This window comes from Channa argus, chromosome 20 (assembly GCF_033026475.1).
Source record: "Channa argus isolate prfri chromosome 20, Channa argus male v1.0, whole genome shotgun sequence".
Taxonomy (NCBI): domain Eukaryota; kingdom Metazoa; phylum Chordata; class Actinopteri; order Anabantiformes; family Channidae; genus Channa; species Channa argus.
The window spans coordinates 12,829,552-12,849,345 of NC_090216.1; the positions used below are offsets into that span (position 1 = coordinate 12,829,552).

General features: G+C 42.1%; 1 protein-coding gene across 1 annotated transcript in view; it reads left to right on the forward strand.

The window, feature by feature from the left end:
- The first annotated feature begins 8,203 nt into the window (after positions 1-8,203).
- Positions 8,204-19,794, forward strand: part of raraa (retinoic acid receptor, alpha a) — a 134,623-nt gene continuing 123,032 nt past the window's right edge. Inside the window, exon 1 of the mRNA XM_067487822.1 lies at positions 8,204-8,469. The gene's annotated coding sequence lies outside the window, so the exon portion shown is untranslated. The remainder of the gene's footprint in view (positions 8,470-19,794) is intronic.

The following is a 19,794-nucleotide window of genomic DNA, read 5'->3' on the forward strand; positions in this document are numbered from 1 at the left end:
TGGTTCTTCCTGTCCCTGCACCTTGTGTGTGTTTGTGTGCGCTGTTTTATCAAAATGCCGACAACTCATCTTGAGTCTATCAGCTGCAATACACAGGCAGCCAGGACAGATGTATCCCATCAGCCGTATCCGGCCCACCCCCCAACAAATCTGATTCAATAAACCTGCCTAGGTGGGAGAACCTACATAGGATTTAGCCATGTGTGTGTATGTTTGTTGTTGTTTGATGAGAAAGTATTCTCATCAAATATTTTGTCTTTCCTAAAGTTTTTTCTTTGTTATTTTGATGTGATGATAATTATTGTTGTTATCTATAAAAATACAAAACATGTTTTTATATTCAGTGCTTTCCTAAATTACAGTGAGTGTGTGTTTTTGCATGCCATGGAAAAGTACAAGTATGCTATGTTTTACATAAATGCAAGGGACAAAAAATGAAACAAAAAGGAGAAAATCAATTCTGCTGAATCTCAGAAACTTCCACTTCTCAGTTTTTCTGCCGTCTTTTCTGCCGTCCCTCCTCTCCTCCTTTCTCTAACGCTCTTCATGTTTTACAGGCTGCTATTTCCACTAAATTAGTGCCCAGGGTTTTAATTGCAGTTTATGAAGCTCATTTATTGGCGTAAGAGTCTGTGTTTGTGTGATCTGGCATCCAATGAGCCAGGCCAGTCCTCTCCAAGCCTCCCTGTGGTTTTGCTTTTCTTCGCCCCCCTCCTGTTGTTTTTTTCTCCCCCTTCCTTTTTTTTAACACCAGAATGTTTCTGGGCTTAACCGTACATGCTGCTGTTTTTATAGAGAATTAGCACTTCTCTACCCAGTGCTGGCTGTGTGGCTCCACACTGGAAGTGTTGCCTTTAAATCAGCCTTTCCCTTTAAAACCACGAAGGCACGTGCCAAGAGCCACACATTTAGCACACAGAAGCTAGCATTTCCTAGGACTTTAATCAAAGCCTTGAGGGCATTGAGTAATGTAATGGTAGCAAAGAATGACACATAGTGCATCAAGTATTTCATTTACGAATGTTATACACGCAGTAAGTTATAGAGCTGGTGATCCTTACGAAAAAGGGCAGGTATTGGTTTCCTGACCCATGACCATCTCACTTTCTCTAAATTTCTCGTTCACTTCTCCTCTCGCTTTCTGTCTTCCTCCACATCATTCCCTCCATGGCATTCCAGTGACACCCTGGAGGCTAATTAAGCCTTAATTACATTTGTTGGAATTGATTTGTGATTTAGTCTTTCCTCTGTTGTTCCAGCTCATTGGCCCCCATAGAAATGTCATTAATGCACCATTATTTTCACGGGCGGTCTAATTAAAGGGACATACTCTCTGGGTTTCCTCTGATGAGATGATGGGAAGGAGAACATGTGGGCGCCTGGCACCCTGATGATCCAAAATGGAAGACGCAGTGGGAGGGAGAGGGTTTGACTTAACCTTATGTGCGGGTACAAAAGTGCTGTGCTGACAGAGGCTGCCAGGTGGTTCGTTTGGGAAGAATGCCTTGTTCTTGTTGCATGACATGACATTTTCATGAGACCTGTTTGCTGCTTAGATGCTTGAGGTGGCAAACAAAAGTATTTTTACTTCCATTAATTAAACGGCTACAAGAAACACAGTTTTGGAAACACTGTGTTTCCAAAAAGATTTTCTTTTTGCCAAATGTTACATGCAAGATCAATACTATTCTCATGTCTGTATGATAGATACAAAACTAAAACCTAAAGTTAGGTGCTTTTTCTCTAAACGGTCCTGGTAGTCTTAGGAACTAGAGACCAGGAACCTTCCCTGGGTTAGAAGCCCCCTTTGAGTGAATTATGATTGTTATTTCTGAGTCCCATTAAGCCCCTGTAATATTAAGCAAAAGTGCAACAGTCAGTGTCTTTTTATGTCATGATACACAGAACACTGTCTGGGGGGCAATGACTCAGCTGGTAGGGACAGAAGTGACTGACCACCGATCATAGCGTTGGAGGTTCGCACCCCGCTCTTCCCGACCACATATCGAAGTGTTCATTGGCAAGACACTGACCCCCCAGCGACCCATCCCCATCCCCAGCTTTGGGGAGGGTTGTGTCGCCAAGGGAATCTAGCGTAAGAAAATAACTGTGCCAAATCAGCATGCTGACCAATAATCTGCTGTGGCAACCCTGAACTCACAGGATAAAACGAAAGGACAAAAAAAAACCAAAACACAACAATATTGTCTCAAATCAATTTTATTGGTGCCCTCTGAAATAAATGAACAAAGCCAGAACTTCATCATTGTTCTATTGTTCCCGGAAACTTTTGTTGTGCTCCATCCTAATATTCATGGCAACCAAACAAAACCTTTGGGTGTGTAAACTTCCTGCCTAGTATTGGACCAATTAACAATTTTCAGTACTACAGACCTGGTCCAAGTAACCTCTGAACCTCCTGAAAGTTCCATACTCCAACCAGGCACTTTTTTTGGAGAGAAGAACTATGGTCCCCAAAAAAGTTAAATTGGTGGAAATGGACCTTTAGCTTAGCATTAGCATTAAGACTGGTGCTTTCTGAAACAGAAATCCTAAATTATTGGCCCCTCTAAAATTCAGTTATTAACATGATGTATCATGTTTGTTTAAACTGTTCAAACAGAGATGTAAAAGTGACAACTTGTAGTTTATGGCAGTGACTCCCTTGAGGCCCAGTTGATTCATAATAGAATCACAGTGACAACAAGTTAATTAATCATGCATTAATAAAATAAATAAATTAAAATATGTTTAAAATGATTCTTTTTTTCTCTTTATACTAAGCTAAGCTCATTTTTTCAGCCTTATCTTCATACTGAATAAACACACACGATATTGATCTTTTCATGCTCTTTGCACAAAATCGATTTCCCATAATATTAAACTATTTCCTGAACTTAACTCTTGACCTTAAGTCCCAGTTATTAAGGGGCTTTTTTTTTTGCACTTGTTGAATATTTTCTTCTGCATCTTCTGCATTCTTAAAATGATAAGGAGAAAAGCAGATATTTGATTGGAAGAGGTGGCAATGAAAGATACACATATCTGGCCCTGTACTTCCCATTTAGCCTAATGTCTCCTGGATATGATCCCAGGCCTTAAAACCTTGCTCCATCTTATTGGGTGACCGGGGTAACAGAACATCAAGCTGCTTGCATCAGCGTGGCTAAGAAATTCCCTTTCAGAAATAAAAAGCAGAATTTAGAGTTGGCAGTTGTTTGGGCTTCTTTTAAAACATTGGTCTTTCCTTAGGGAGGCAAAAAAGGGAGAGGGAGTTTTGCGGTGCATTCACATGTGGAAGCTCAAAGCACTGACAATCTTTCCCAGCCTGTTCTTGCCTCATATGGCCTATCGTATCCTGCTAAGAGCCTCGTAGTGCAAGACTGCCTTTCTTTCCTCAGACTGCTCCTTTCTCTTTCATTGCTTGCTCACCAACTTGCTGCCACAGTGTCTGCCTGCCACTCTTCTCTGCCCTCAGTTATATGACAATTCTATCAGTTTTCTGCATGTACCCTTTCTGTCTGTTATGATAGTGGGTAATGGGACTCAGACCAACATGCTGGCTGGCAGACTGATGGGCATGTTGGACAACTGCTTCACAGTTGGCTAGGCTGGTGAGAGAGGGTGATGTACACATAGAGGGAAAGGAAGGGAGAGAATAAAAGGTGGAGGGAGGGAACGTCAGAGCTGAAGATAGAAAGGGAGAACAGCGAATGGGTACACTTGAGTTTGTTGCTCAGAGGGTATCAAGCGGATCACACTCCTTCTGGCTTTTCTGTTACTTCCCTCCCAGTCTCATCAAAACCGCCATCTTTGGGAGAGTAACTACAACAACAATGTCCCTCATAAAACCAGCAACCTCGTTTTTTTAGGCCCTGCATCATACAGCGCATAAAAAATGGTGATGAATGCAGCATTAAACTGAGCTTAAATCTTGTATTTCTTTCACACAGCACTGGCAAAGCTCCAGCTGAAATGCCTTGCTGCATGTTGCTTCATAGCTGATACATGAGAAATGCTCTGCTTAGTTACAGGTTGCTTTGCAGGGGAAAAAAGCCAAGAAAAGCGTCTGTTGAGCAACACTTTCAGCAGTTAACCATATCAGGAGAATAGATCGTCCTTGTTAAGGTGTTTTCCTTAACTTTGTCAAGTCTCTGTGATTGCTGAGTCATCTGGAAAAGAAGCACTCTTGCATTCTTTATTCTTGGGTAACACAGCATAAAAGAACTTCCATTTTTAGCTTTATGGCAAATTACATTAAGCCACAGCTCAGTGAGCCCTAATGCTTTGAAAGTAACAAAAATCGACAGAGAGGGATAAACATTTTTTGATATTTCTCAGACCTTTTCCCGGCAAGGCCTCTTTTAAACCTCCTCCCTGCTGCTGAGCAGGAAAAGAATGGGTTAAACCTGTCTGCGGCCCACATCTGGGAATCATTTGAAACATTCCACAAGGCTTACCACATGTTTTCAGATGGACTAAATCCTGCGAAAGGCTCGGCTGTCAGGGGTTTGAAAAATCATCTTTTTTTTTTCTTTTTTTTCTTTTTTTTTTTTTTTTGCCAGGAGGGGAAAAAATGAGAAAGAGAAAATTAAACTGCAATGTAGGCTTGCTCTCTCACAGGTGACTTTAAGTGGGCATGTGGGTGGTTTTGCATGGGTGCAGACCTGTGCGGGGTGGCAGCGGTGGTGTGTGTGTGTGTGTGTGTGTGTGTGTGTGTGTGTGTGTGTGTGTGTGTGTGTGTGTGTGTTTGAGTGTGTGCATGTTTGTACTATGCATTTCTGTGTCCTCCTGCACATTTGGTGCCATGTTTTTTTGAATGTGTTCTGAGTGAAAGCTGTTTCTTAACAGCCATTTGCAGTTCAAAGGAGGCTTTGGGGACTGGGCTAACTGTTTCCATGCGGCTGATACAATCTCATCTGCTCTCTTTTGCTTCCCTTCACCCATTTATCCTTTATTCTTCACAACCTAGCACCATAAAGTGAATCAACATGAAAGCTACGTATCCCTTCCACACGCATTTCCAGACACCCTCATTAACACGAGTGGCACATTCAGCTACTGGCAGTGCAGTTACGTTTGGCCATTCAAATGGTGTGATGTGCTCATATTATATACCCAAGTTTTTTTTTGGTATAACAACTGGTGTTATAGCCTTCAGCCTTGCCTTGAAGGGCTTTCTGTGGCGGCTGCTTGACGGTTTTACCATTACACTCTGCAATGGCTGACAAGGTAATAAAGGGGAGTTGCAGAGTGCATGATGAATGGTTGGCGGCTGGGAGTTTCAAATAAATATGTGGTTTTAAAAAGGCAGCAGCAGGCTGGATGAATTAAAAGTCAAGGGACTCTGTGGATGGTGATTGACCACCAAGCCTTGGCACCTTCACAGTTCTCTCTTAACCCCGATTTCATATAGTCTCCAATTGGATACCCAAGAACGAATGGTAGAGTGCTGGATGTTCTGACGTCAGACCCCAGAGCTCTCATGTTGCCCCACTGTATTAGATGGCAAGCTGTAATTGTCCAGTGACATTTGGGGAACTGGAAATGTTTTTCTTGGACGTGGGTCACACCCTACATGGACGAGGGGTCCCGTGTCTCTGCCACACTCTCTGTTAGTCTGTGAACCAGACCACAACATGTGGTATGTGGTCCTGTGCTGGGGTCAGAACATTGATCGGGCTGGCTAATGTTACCACACTTTGGAAATAGCATTGGGCTTTCACCCTGGACAATAAATAGGCACCTGGTGTTTAGAGGGTGGAAACTGAGTACCTGCAAGGGGGTTCACTAGGTGCCTTGTAAAAGAAACATGAGTGAGACTCCATAATAACCATGTTATAGTTTTCATAGGAGGGATTCATAGGATTAAGACAGGTCTGTGAAGGCACTGAGAACACTGGATGTTGTTCCTTTTAAAGACTTCCCTGTGTTATTTGAATTAACAGTAGTGTCGCAGTAGTTGCCAAACCATTGGGATGGTGGCATTATATGAATATGATTTCCATCATACTCAACATTTTGTAAATGAGAGATTTCTTGAGTTTACAGTAAATAAGTAGCTTCAGCCCATCACCTGGTTTGTTTAGCTCAACAAAACTGGACAAGGTGATTTTTAGAAATCTTCGTAGTGAGTCCAAATTCTTGTTTATTCGTCAACACAGTAGCCAGACACAAGTTTAATGCATCTGCCTTAAAGCCACTTTGCCAGGCCTTACATTGTGAAGGTCTGTTTACATTCAGGGAGTCTATGTAAAGCATTAATATAACACACGTCAAACGCTCTTTCACTGTGCTTGACGTGCCCTTATGACTCTACACTACATCCTGAAATTCAGTCTATGGATATGTGTTTCTCAGGGTAGGGGGGAGTTATTCCTGACTGGAAAGCCATTAAGATTCCACTCCAGTAACTTCCAGTTTAAACCTGGCTACAAGCAGAGGATGCAGCTGGGCTAAGGAGACCCTAGAGGAATTACTATCTAACATAGAGATATGTTCTGTAGAGTAAACACAATGCTACAAATCCCCACACTGAAGTTGATTGAGCCCATCCAGTCTACATAAACACATGCTATACACTCACATACTGGGTTCCACTTCCACCTGTCAGAAGGTAGTGAAATAAGACAGCTCCATCTCTTCAACTATTCTGTTATGACAGTAGTTACTTCCACCCGTACATACTTTTAGCATTTGACTGCCCCTTCAGACCATGGTTACTTGCATGCCTGCGTGTCCCATGTCACAACCAACCCCCCAGCACCGAATTCCTCACTTGTGTGGTGATGTGTGACAACTGACATAGTGCCTCTCACAGCCTTTATATAAAAAAGCCTTAAAGGGAAAACAACTATGAAAAGGGAAATACTGTCGCTCGCACTCTTTCTGTAGCAGTGTCAATGCTCCCTGAAAAAAAGATGAAAGCAACTGAGAAGGTGACATGGAGGCAAAGTATGTCACTAGCTGTCTTGTGCCCTTTTGTCCAATCATATGGGACAACGGGTTTCATATCTACAACTTGTCACAAAGCTTTGCTTTCTGGGACAGAAAGCCACTGAGTGTAGCAGTCATGTCTGAGAGGGATGAGAGAATCTGTGCGTTCCCTGGACACACAAATCCCTCGCATGCAAGCCCGCTAAGTGATGCACTTCATTGCACCTACACTCATACATGAGAACTTACTGCTAATTTCATTTTATATATATATATATATATATATATATATATGAGATTTTCAGATTTTCAAATTATTTGCATTGCCAACACATTGTAAACATGAAGACTAATAATCTTAAGAATCATCATTCCATCATTGATTATCAGTGATTTTTGTTTTTTTTCCACAGGGCTTATTATATTTAATTATAAACATAAGTTTTATTTGGCTTTAAAGCTACTGATAGAGAATTCCTCTGAAAAGTGTGTTTAGAAGAAGAGGTAGTAGAACAGAAAGAAGTGGCTGCTCAAGTGCAGTGTGACAAAAATGTACAGCACACTCTGTGATGGACGATGTTTTAGAGGCAGAACAGGGAGGCATAGACACGCAATGAAGGAAGGGCCTGATTGTTTAAAATTTTATACTTAAGACACATATTTTAATAATATCTAAAAAAAAGTTTCTGCAGTATTAAAGGCAGTTGACAAGTCTGCATTTTGTCCAGAACTAGAGAAAAATGATAAGAAAATCAAAAATCTGATTGGGATATTTCTGCACTGGCAAGTCATACATGAGATTTGGCTGCTGAAATATGTAGTAGTTACAACCCTTAAAATGTGTAGAATGACCTTATTTAGGATTTACACTACATAATGTTTAGTGTGTTAATGCACATAATAAATGCATATTTAGAGTTTTCCATAGTCTTAAATTTTACAAAAAAGCACAAAAAAGCAGACTGTGCTAGTCATGGGGGGCAATTCCAGAGGCTTTACAATAAGGTGAATGAAAGATGTATGAATCAGTGTAGTTTATGCCTTTTAGTGAAGCATAAATAAGCTACAAGTACATGTGCAGAGATAAAATACATTTTTACAATTCCTCTAAATAAGTGGTGTGTGTTGTTGACGCCTAACATCGCAGCAGCAGAGCGCAGAGCACATCTGGATAGAGCAGGACATCCAGTAGTTTGAAGGCCTGGCCCCACAAAAGGAAAGGGGCGGGGTCAGAGCTGGTGTTGGATTTCACAGCCAGAGAAGGTGGCTGCAATGGTTGCCTTTGCTAAAGCCGTGCCAAACTTGCCTGCCCTCTGAACGCGGCTCGCCGCCTCGACGTTTTTTTTTTTTTTTTTTTTTTAACCGGGGGAGGCGAATTTCACGCAACACTCTGGAGAGCCACCGTTTGGACGTTCCGAGAGTTTCGGCAGAAAACTTTGAAAAGAGTACCACCGCGCAAAAATACAGCTGCGCGGCTCAACTTCCACCAGCAGCTGCCCGAGGGGACCGGGAGGAGGAGTCAACAGGTCTCAGGTATTACCATCCACTTGTCACTGACAGCTTGTCAACATTTGACAGCGTGCGTCCAGGTTTGAGCCTCTCGGTAAAGCTGCCCGGGCACCGAACCAGACGGTGGTTCTTTCACCTGGACGGCTTTGAATGCGTCACGCATGGCTACGGTCATGATGCGCAAGAATGTGACAGGTTTTTAATGCTGTTCATTGTCAAAGACGGGCTCGGCGAGCGGAGTCCGAAACTACAGTGAGGTGCGCCATTCGTGCCCATTTACGCATCCGGTTTCAATGTTTAAAAGAAAATATCTTTTGTGTTTTTTCCGACGATAGTGTACTATACGTGGATACGACGCTTGTTACAGCAGCTAGCATGCACAGCTAACGCTTCTCTGGTCCTACGCGTCGCCTGCAGAGACACTGGGACATTTTTCAGCGCTGACAATCTCCTCCAGTCAATTAGCAAAGGCAGCCTGCTAACCATGTGGCTCGGTACTTTCAGCAAAGTGCCGCTGTGTGGAGGTGAATCATGTGACGCTTGATTATGTCTGATCTAAGTTGGCGTTTTTTTCTTTTTAATTTTATATTATTTTTTGCGTCGTCAGCACCAACGGAATGTGCGAGAAATGTCTTCACGTAGTGCATTTGCTAAAAATATCGCCAATATTGCTCCGTTGTGGGCAACTTTTAGCTCGAGTACAAGTTGGCTCGAACCCACAATAAAGCCCACTCTGCTTCATATCAGGAGCCCACCACGTCTCCTCAGTGGGCTGTAAATGGATGAACACAGCTCACAGAGGGGCAACCGCAGCCTGCATTCCCGTCATTTGCTCTAATGAAGAGCTGGAAACTTGATGACCCCAGGCACACATGCATTCCTCTGTCACAGAAAAATGACAAAAATGAGCTCTTAAAGCACTACTGCAAGCTGACAGGCATCTCCCCCAATTTGTTAACACCCCTGATTAACCCCTGTCATGATAATGTGCCAATTTGAGGTGTCTGGATCGCAGCTAATTAAATGTCAGGACGACTGTGTTGTAACATTGCAGTTGCATACCCTGCAGCAGTAGAAAGTTATCTTGTAAAATGTTGTCTTGTGAAACCACAGATCACAGTGCTTATTACCCTCCATTTAAGGATTTAACAAGTACTTGCTAGATGTTTCCTTTAATTAAACCAATGCACAGCATGATTTATTGAATGACATTTAATGATGCTACAGATTTTTCCTCACTCAACTTTTTATTATTTTATGATGGGGTGAAGCTGGTTCAGAATAAACCTGCAACATTCAGAGCAAGATGCATTGGAGGCCAAGTCATTCATTGGGAAAGTTAGTGTATCTGAGGGTTTTCCCACTCCCGTCACCTTACCGCTCAGTGTGATTCACAGTTAAAAACTGTGCTATCACCATAATTTGGAAGGCTTGGCTTAAATGCAATTGTTTATCTGGCTTCTAAACTGTCACACATGATCAACATTTCTTTTAGAGGTTTGGTGTAATATGTTTTAATCTTCTTTCTTGCAGTCTTGTGATACCTCATTGTAAATGCAGTTCTTGTCTCAGTTTTATCGGAAAAGGCTTATGTGAAAGGTATGGAATTGAAATTTATGAATACAATATGTTAATATTTTACACTGTATGACATATAGTGTGAAGAGTTATTAGACATTATGCCCTTAGGTTACTGTTAACAGAAACTTAGTTTTTCCATTTTGTCTCCTCCTAGAGAAGAAAAGAAAAGAGCAGCTTATTCAAAATAAACTAAAACGAAAAAATGACGTCAAAAATTTAAACTGCCCACTGGTTTAGGCATTAGTATCACAAAGTGAGAGGTTTGTGTGATACTTTCAGACCCTGTCTTGTTAAGTGTCAACGGGAAGTTGGTTTGCTCCGCGTGTGAACTGTGCCAGTTAAAGGCCTTGTCTCGGTTTCACCTGGTACTAAATGTGTCATCGTTGTCAAGGGAGCGACACACTCACTTTGCCCTCCACATGTTCCACCCCTTCACCGTGCCCCTCTCCCTAATGTGCACAATGTAAAGTCAAGTTTAAATGATAATGGAAAGGAAATTTTTTCATGTGTCATATTTAAAAACAGAGGAGGAGTGAGTCAGTAACTCCTAGCTGACTAACCTTAACACCTGTGGAACAAATGTCGTTACCAGTTGAAATGGGATGTGATTATTTATATTTAAAGCCAGTTTTGTGCCAGAATTACAGATGTTCAAATGCCAGCTGCGTCTGCGCTGCTGGTTTTCAAATGTATTGGGTGTATTTCTCGAAAAACTGTTTTTCTTTTATTTCCTCATTGATTTCAATCCACTTTGCATTGTCAGTTTTTGAAATTTTGAATGACTAATTTTCATGTTGCTTGGCATGATGCTGAGCTATGTATTTCCTTCCTCATTTTACTGTCGGTCGGCACACATCGTGTCATCCGTTCAGCTAAGCAGGTCACCATGTTGTTCAGTCATGCTTATTTACTTGGTATCAGTTGAAAGACTGCCCGCTTCAGAATTACATGTAAAATTACAGAATTACATGCGTACATGTAAAACTACATGTGCACACAGCCCTCGCAACCCCTCCCATCCCCAAGTCTTTCCTGAGCCTGGCTGACTCATGAGGCTGTAGCTGTGTGGCACAAACTCGGGCACTGACAGATGACACATGCTCCCTGCAATGGCAGGGCACCCTGGAGATGTCACCCAGTGCTTGCCTAACAGTAAACACCTCTCCTCAGTCCCACCCACCAACTGTCAGATTTTGACTGCTAGTAGCTTAGTTATTGGGGTAGGAAATGCTTAAAGTGAAAAGAACGCTTTAGAAGTATTTCACTCACTGTCAATAAAAGCGGCCTTAAGGCAGTGGCCAGGTTTTTTTTTTTTTTTTAAGAATTTGGTTTGATTTTTCTGTTTTCCAGTTTATTGATGTTGCCACTAAATTCAGTTTTTCAGCAATTGACAGCTTAAGGTTAATAGAGAAACACTTACTTCAAAAAATTGTGTCCATTGGAACCAAACTGCTTTACCCTAATAAAAGCCGCCCCAGCCTAAATTAAACAGGCCCCAACTCTGTCAGAATAAGTAGAAATAAATGGGGATATTACAGTGGTTTGGCTGTGGTGCCCAATGACGTAGTCATTGCCTTAGGGACTGGGGCGAGTGTGGGAAAAGCAGGAGAGAAGAAGGGTGGGAGTCGATACCAGGAGAGAGTAGTCGAAGCTGAGTGGGATTTTTCTTTTTTTTTTTGGGAGAGGGAGTGGAGCTGCTGTGATGTTGGGTTGTGGGAGCTCCACTCATGTCTGCCAGAGGCAGTTAGACAGGCCTGCTTTCGCATACTGATTCTCTTTTCAATGCTTTTCACGCAGCTCGTGCCTGGCCCCGCCAGCCACACAAGGGTTAACACCACCCTCCCCTTTCACACTGCCTCCTTTTATTCCTCTTTTTATGGCTTTGATGGTATTAAATAATCTTTACGTGTCAGAGTGCACAGCTCCCAGTGATCATGTTGGGAGAGCATGAGAGCAATTAGGTCAGAGTGGTAGAATAACTTGGTTTCATCCCAGTCTTAAAGCGGCAGGGTTCCTCACTTCAACTCGCTCTTTATATTCAGTCCAAACCTTGAGAGTGAGATTTTCAAAGAGGTCCAATGTCAGTATAGTTATCAAAGCACTCGGAAAGACAACTTTGTATCTCTCTATTGTATAGTCTTATAATAAAACGCCCTAGAATGGGTCATTAGTTGTGATATTTTAGGTTCCCACTATGTTAATTTGCCTGAAGAATCAGGCCACGATTGTCTCTTTTTTTTCCTAATGAGGCTGAGCTAAAGACCCATATAACCTATTATCCTGGTTATTGATTTGGCACACTGAAGATTGCTTTGGTAGGCTTTAAAATCACGGACATATTTATCTGAACTTGTTCCAGTGCTTTTTGAGAAAAAAAGGTGTTCAAGTTCACAAAAAACAATAGTACTTTGAAAGTCTTTGTTGCTGTTTGATGTGGTCTCAGATTATCTGTGTTTTCTCAAAGCCTGTTGTCCCATGTTTGAGATTGCGTTTCTCCCATTTGGAATGTGAATGTTCTGGCCCATGTCACAGCGTTTCATACTATTTTCCACACTGATTTGGTACCTTGGCTTTTGAGGAAAGTGTCTCCGCCCAGTCGGACAGTCCCTCTGCGTGACGGCTGACATTTCCAGTGAAAGGGCCCTATTGTTGGTTTTTAATCCCCCTCCACCCTCCACTCCATAAAACAATGGTATCAATTGCTTCCACTGAGTACATCCCCAGTTCTGAGTGAGAGACAGACTGGCCGGGCCTGTTAGCTAGCCTGCCAGCCATCCTACCAGGCAGCCAGGCCGACCTCTTCATTTGCAGCAATAGCTCTGTGCTCCTGCCCACATATCCCTCTTCAGGCATCTGTGCTAATATTATCTCTGTAGCATGAGAACCAGCCCTTGATCGTGGCTACAAATGCGCAAATAATGGCTTGTGTATATATTTATTTTCCCAGGGAGACGGCAGAGCAGACTGGTGGCTTCGATACAACGCCATCCCCAACCTTCTTAATGAATGGTCTCCATTTTATTTTCCTTCATTTTCCCCAGGACACTGCCATTAACTTTGACAGATGATATGTTCGTTCATTGAAACTGTGATCCTGAGCACGCTGTCACTGGAAATTGGATTCACACACCCACCCCTTTGCTCCTTGCTTTTTCTCCATCTCTCCTTTCCTTTCCATCCTCCTTTTTCCTGTTGCTGGCTCTCACTCTGCACTGAGGGACATGCTGTTAATATTCCTTTCAGAACTGGTCTGTACAGCTGAGCTGCCAAGTTAACCCTGTGCTGCCATGAGTCAGACACCTAGCCAGATAGCCAGGGTCACTTACACAGATGTCTGACTAGCCTGTCTATCTCTAAGAACTCCTTGATAATACCACTGCTGCTCTGTGCCAAGTGTGTTTGTGGTTAGTCGTGACATTGTCGTGTGGCTTTGGTTGGTTGTTCAGAATAAAATACATTCCCATTACATATATTTAATATACTCTACTAACATCATTAACTTAAGATAATTTGCATTGTTTATTAATCTGCTCATTGTATTGCCTCTTAATTGCCACTTCATTTTCAGTATGCTGGTGTCCAAAGGAACGTCTTCAGATGCCTTTCACCAACAGTCATTTAGCTGGTACATTAGCTAAAAAAACAAAAATGACCTGGCTAAATTATCAGACAAATCTACTCCAGGCTGTAGCGCTGTAGTGGTTACTTATCTGAAGGACTGCTCTTCATCAGATCTAATCTATTCTCCCTAATGGAGGCACTTGACAGCACCTGTGTCATTCCCCAGTCTGCTGCGGGGAACATCACATGCAAGTCTCCTGTGCAGCAGCCAGGTCCAGTTTTAAAGCACTGCAAAGCAAACCAGGGCATCTTAACGCTGATTTTAGTGGAACAAATCCCCTTTATTGTGCCTCCTGTGTGGGCGTATGTGGCAGTTGACAGTGTATTACCAAGCTGCCGTGGCTGCAGCTGCTTGCCTATTAACTCGAGCTGCTAGGCCGCATTTATCAGTGTGAAGTGAACACCACGGTGGACAGATAATGGTCCTGAACAAAGATGATACCTCTTGCTGCCTCTAGCTTGAACAGCTAGCTGGTTGTAAGTGGCTCAGCTCATAGCATTGTTATCATGGTGCTCTGCTGCCTTGGCTTGTGCCCGCCAAGTCTGTATAGCTTGTGAGCCACTGCTGCTAGTTATTCTGTCTCCATGGGCTGTCATCACATTGCAGCCAGACCCAGTGAAGAGCCATCACACCAAATCACCGTCATGTTGAAATGTTGCACTATAGGAGCTTGTTAGATGACTATGTTGCACTATGTGTAGCTGCAGGTGTGGGCATGGAGCCAAAATAGCCACAAATCAGGGCAGATGAGTATAAGCTAATTACATGTGCCTTTGTGTAGGTATATAATATATCGCTAACTATTCTTTTATAATCTGTTTTGGTAAAAACTGTAGAAATCTTTGTTGTGTTGATAGTTTACACCTAAATAAATGACATGTTTAGTACATGCAGTTTGCTCAGTATTCAGCAAAATAGACCTCAGCCTGCAGACGTTTGCCAGCAAGAGAACAAAACTGGTGGATGTAAATGATACTAACGCAATCAGTGATATCGTACTATCAATAACTCCGAATCCTTTGATTGGGTTTGTACTTCATTCTGTGTCAACATGTTTCTGTTTTTGTTGGTTTGTTTTTTTGGCTTTCTGTGTTGCAGTTATAATTCTGTAATATGGTACACCAGACAGCATATGGCTGCCATTTATGATAAACAACCTATGTAAAGAGGTGACTGAAATATGCAAATGTCTGTTTGCTAATGGAACAGTAATGTAATGAAATGCGTTCTATATGACCAATAATGAGCCGTGGTTATTGAGTTCTGATGGTTTCTTCTCGGTCTGCATTTGTTGTTTCACAAGCTGCAGCTTTCTTGTTTTTTTTTTTTTTTTGTCACGTACACACAAACAACATTGCATTCTTATTGATTCATGGCACTGGCTGAAAAGCATACCTGGAGTACTTGCCCATTGAAATTGTGAAACTAAATTGGCCAGAACTGAGACAGATGCAGCGCAGTAAATTAAACAAGCAATCTTCTCTGTTGGGTGACAGCACAATGGTGATTAGGGTTTCATGTGAGCTGCCCTACATTATTTATGGCAGTGCTGTGGGCTGCCTGCAGTTGAATAGACCCACAGTCCATTGACTGGGCACATTACGGGAGGCCGACTCGTAGTGTGAGGGGGAGTTAAAAATGGCTTTATTTCCTCTCGAGGAGGTCCATTTTCATCTAAATGAAGGTGGAAGCCCCAAGCGTGTTGTTTCCAGGCCCTGCATGTGTGAAATGTGTTGACTATGTTCCAGGAGTTTTCTGTGCACTGCTCTGCTTCTTGTTCCAGTTTGATTTCTGCAGAACCTCTTATTTGTAACCATCAGCTGTTGCTAGTTTTCTTAGTCAACGCCTACTCAGTTTGATGCCCATTGCTAATTCAAAGTTCGGCTGTTTTTTGGCAACAGTTGTACTTCCACATGTTCGATGGCCCCAGATGTCTGAAAAAAAAAACGTGTTTTTCTACATAACTCACTTAATAAGGTGCATAAAAAAACAAATCTTACATCACTGCTTTCTTTCGATTTTTGGTGTGTTTATATGGAGAAAATTCTCTTGGTTGGAGGAAGGTTTGAATTTAGACATGCTTCCCTCATCCACAGCATAATGAATTATGAAGTTCACATTCAACATTTAAGAGGTGATTTTTACCTGCAAACTGTAGCCAAACTTATAAAAAAAACTGTGTAACTTGTAGTTTAAGTTAGAAACTCCTGGCTGCTGTACAATAGTTAACATTGGTTGCCATTAGCCTATTTGCAGTGCTGTGCATTAAAGAATATATGTTAAGGGGAACACAATGGGTTGTGATGAAGGACTGGTAAGAGATTGAGCTTTATACAATCCATTAACAAATGCCTTGATGACCTCAATCCCCTATACTGCAGATCAGCCTGGGACACACCTAGTTTAGGCCTGCCACAGCCACAAACTATAAGTCTTACTGCAACAAAACTGGATGAGCCTATCCGACAAACCTTTTTGAAATCTTTATCAAAGAGCTATGCACGTCAAAAGTGGGTTTATTTAGATTTAAATATTGTGGATACTATGCAAAATTAAATGGAGGAGGAGGAAACATACAGGAAAGGGGAAAAAAAGAATCTACTGCAATGTTAAATAACTCATTACACTGGCCTCCTGTGTCAACATAGGAAATTCTGTCACCCTTAAAGAGTGTAAGAGTGAATTGTGCTCTAAGATTGCATTGTTCAGATATTGAAGAGGGCTGTTGGTCTTTTTGTGTAAACTGGAAACACACAATTCTGTTCACCCATTGCTCCCAGCACACAGGCAACTAGCGTGGTTCTGCTTAGAACACAGACAGCAGTGAAAGCAGAAGTGTGAAAAATTAGGAGAGAAAAGGTGCATCCGTCCATTTGGATCTCAGCCCTTTGTCACACCTATGCACATGTGAAAACAACGCTTCCTTGGGTTTTGATTTAGCCTTTGTGTTTTTCTTTTCAATCAGTTATACTTGTCATTAAATGTGTAAACAAGAGGAATACAGTGGTTTTGCTAGATTGAATATTTTTTCAATATATTTTTTTGTTTTTGTTCAGATCGTGGTGTTGTTTCAGGCATTTCAGTTCAGCTTTGAATTGATTTTGAGGATATATCCCTGGATTATATTTAGCCTCTATTTGATCATTTCAGTAAATTAAACTCCATTTTGTGGGAAGAGGCTCGACTGTCAGTCAGTACATTTCAGAAAGTTACAAAATGTTGGTGATGCAGACGCTTCCTGCACAAATGCTTCAAAATTACTTCACTGCATTTGGACAATGCAGTCATTTGGAGAATGCGTTTTAGAGACCTGGAAGCTAAAAGCTGTTAATCTTCTCTGTGCGTTGGAGGTGTGGGATATGATAATGAAATGTCATCTCTAATTTGTGTTTTGTTTCTGCATTTCTCTCCTAATAGCACCGTTGTGGATCTTCTGCCCATGCACAAGTTATAAAATGACTAACAAGCAGGCTATATTTGTTTTATTTGTGAAATTAACTGTCATCTCTAATTTGATGGATGTCTGTTGCGTGATTGTGTCCTAATTGTCTTTCCACACAACAGCATATTTTCATTCTCGGTTGGCCTCTGGCCCGGGATGCCCACTCAGGCTCCGGTCCACTTGTCCAGTGCACCAAACAATGCCGAGCTGCCGTGCCTCTTCAGAGAGCCTCTGTTGAACGGTCCCCTGGGGGTGGGGTGGTTTCTGATAAGTCTGTACCAAATCTGGTCCCCTCACTCAATTGCTTCTTTGTCATTCTCTCAATATAAAAGTCAGTTTGGCGGGGCTGTAGCTCTATGCATTCCCTGTCTTAAGATACCTTGCGTGGCTTATATCAGGACTTAGAAAGCATTGGCCCCCTCCCAGTCAACACCAACTGCAACCCCCTTCCTCGTCCAACCATTGTTTTCCTATCAAATGAGACTTACTTCTTAGCCTCTCCCATGAAGCATGAAACATAAACTTTTATATTGGCATTGGCAGGTATTTAAGCATCTGATCTGTTCCAGGCTGTGCTCATTACATTGTCAAAATGATGTAACGTTTTACTGCAGCTGCTGTTTGCCAACACAGCATGTTTTTCCAGTTAGGGATTCCAATATTTGTCTCTGTCATAAACGCAGGGCATCTGGTTGTCAGTAGTGGGCTTCGCTAGGACTTTGACATCAAAATGTGCGTTCCTGGGAGAGAATCTGTCTGGCTTCCCATTTAGCAGCTTGCGTAGGTATGACAAATGTCACTAATCACCCATTGACCCCGAAAGGTCAAGCCTTTGCCCTGTCAACCACCACACTCCTCCTTCCTGCTGTCTTCCCTCTGCCACTGTGCCATGTGGATTACCTTTATCCTGCTCCGGTAGTTTTTTTTTCTCTCCCAACACTGCTTGTCCACCACACACCACAACTACTATATGCGCTTTCCATGTTTGCAGTCAAGTGTGAAATTTTTTCCCCCAACCAGATTTATCTTCCCAAAAATATCTTGGCATTGTGGCCTCTCAATACATGTATGCTGTTAATAGGATTTGAAAAACAGAACCACAACAGATATTCTTCCTCTTCATGTTCTCTAGCTTTAGTTTTGATCTTTTGTACTAATATCACAGCCAGTTTTAGGACCTTACTGAAGAGATAAGTAAGAGGAGAGAGTAGAAAAAGAGAGGGTGAGATTATCATGGAAATGATCTTCTGAAAGAAATACATTTGGTTGAAGTACTAAGCAAACAGGGCTTTAAATGTGCATTCACATACACACACATAGTGAGTATCTGCACTGGATGGGGTTTGTGTTTAGCATTTTTCCCACTGGCAGTGTAAAGAATTGCAGAGAAGCTTTTGTTCTTTTGAAAATCCACCTGATAATGTTGGTTGCTGGCTCCTCACCTAAGCTGGTTGGATTAAAAAGACAAAAAAAGAAAAACTCCCAGTCTCCAGTGCCCAGCCCAGTGTTACAGACTGTACACGCCAAGCACAGTGGCCCAGATTTCAGCAATCCCCCAGTGAACCAGCTCTTCTGTTTGGAGCCTTTAGAAGTGGATGGTGAATGTCACTTTTAAGGGGGAACCCTTGGAGTTGAAGAGTGCAGCACAGGTAGGAATAACAATGCTGGCAACAAGATTAATATACAATGCCAGTGTGATGCCAAGTTTTCTGGGTTCACAGATAGGCCTTCACTCCATCCTATTCTCCATCCCCACTTTAAATGTTCCACATGAAACTGATTGAGCCATTTGGTATTGCTAAGCTGCGTGAAGAGTGCTACTTTTATAATGAAATAATACTAAATCAGTCCTTGACAAATCTACTTTCTCCATGTCCCCACACTGAGGGTTGGTGGATTAGGCTCCAATTTTAGTGGCACTTATCTTTTCAGCCGCTTTTAAGAATTAGTTCCAAATAGCAAAATAAGTGTGAAAAATGTGAAGGGTTTTGGGGGGTTGGATGGGAGGGTGGTGGGATTTGGGTATTGTTGTGGAAGCAAGGCTGTGAAAAACAGATTGTCTAGTGGCTGTGAGGCAGAGAGAGTTCAAATTTATATACAAATCTTCAATTTGAAAAATGGGTTTGTGGTGGTTGGGCAGAAGGTAGCTGTTCAACAGATATCTTTGAGGAATCTTTCAAATGCCATCACTCCCACAGCGCAATGTTTCAAGTGGCTCCATGAGATCACAAAGCCTGATGGAGTTTTCAAACAACGCAGACCATGAAAAATGTAACAACTTTTTTTCACTTGTCATTCTGTCTCTTCCTCCCTCCCTGTTCAGTTTTGTCTAACAGAAACTTAGATCCTGGGGGTTTGTGATTGAAGCTGAATGTGTGATGAGTGAACAGTTTACAAAGCCAGTATGCTTTTCACCTGTCTAATTTCTAGCTGACTTACTGCCAGTTAGCACTAAGCAAATGTAACCTAAACACATTTTTTTGGACTTTCTTTAGTGTCACTAAGACGCTGATAATGTGGGTCTTTTCATCTCATGCATTTGGCTACTGTGACACGTCATCAATACTAAACAACTATCAATACTCTGCTGGAGGCAGTTGCATTTAAAGCAAGGAGGACACAGCATTGGTGTTCATTCAGCACTTTTGTATGGCTGTCAGCTTATTGATTCCCCTTCAAGGTTGGCAGCAATTCCTCTTTGGCC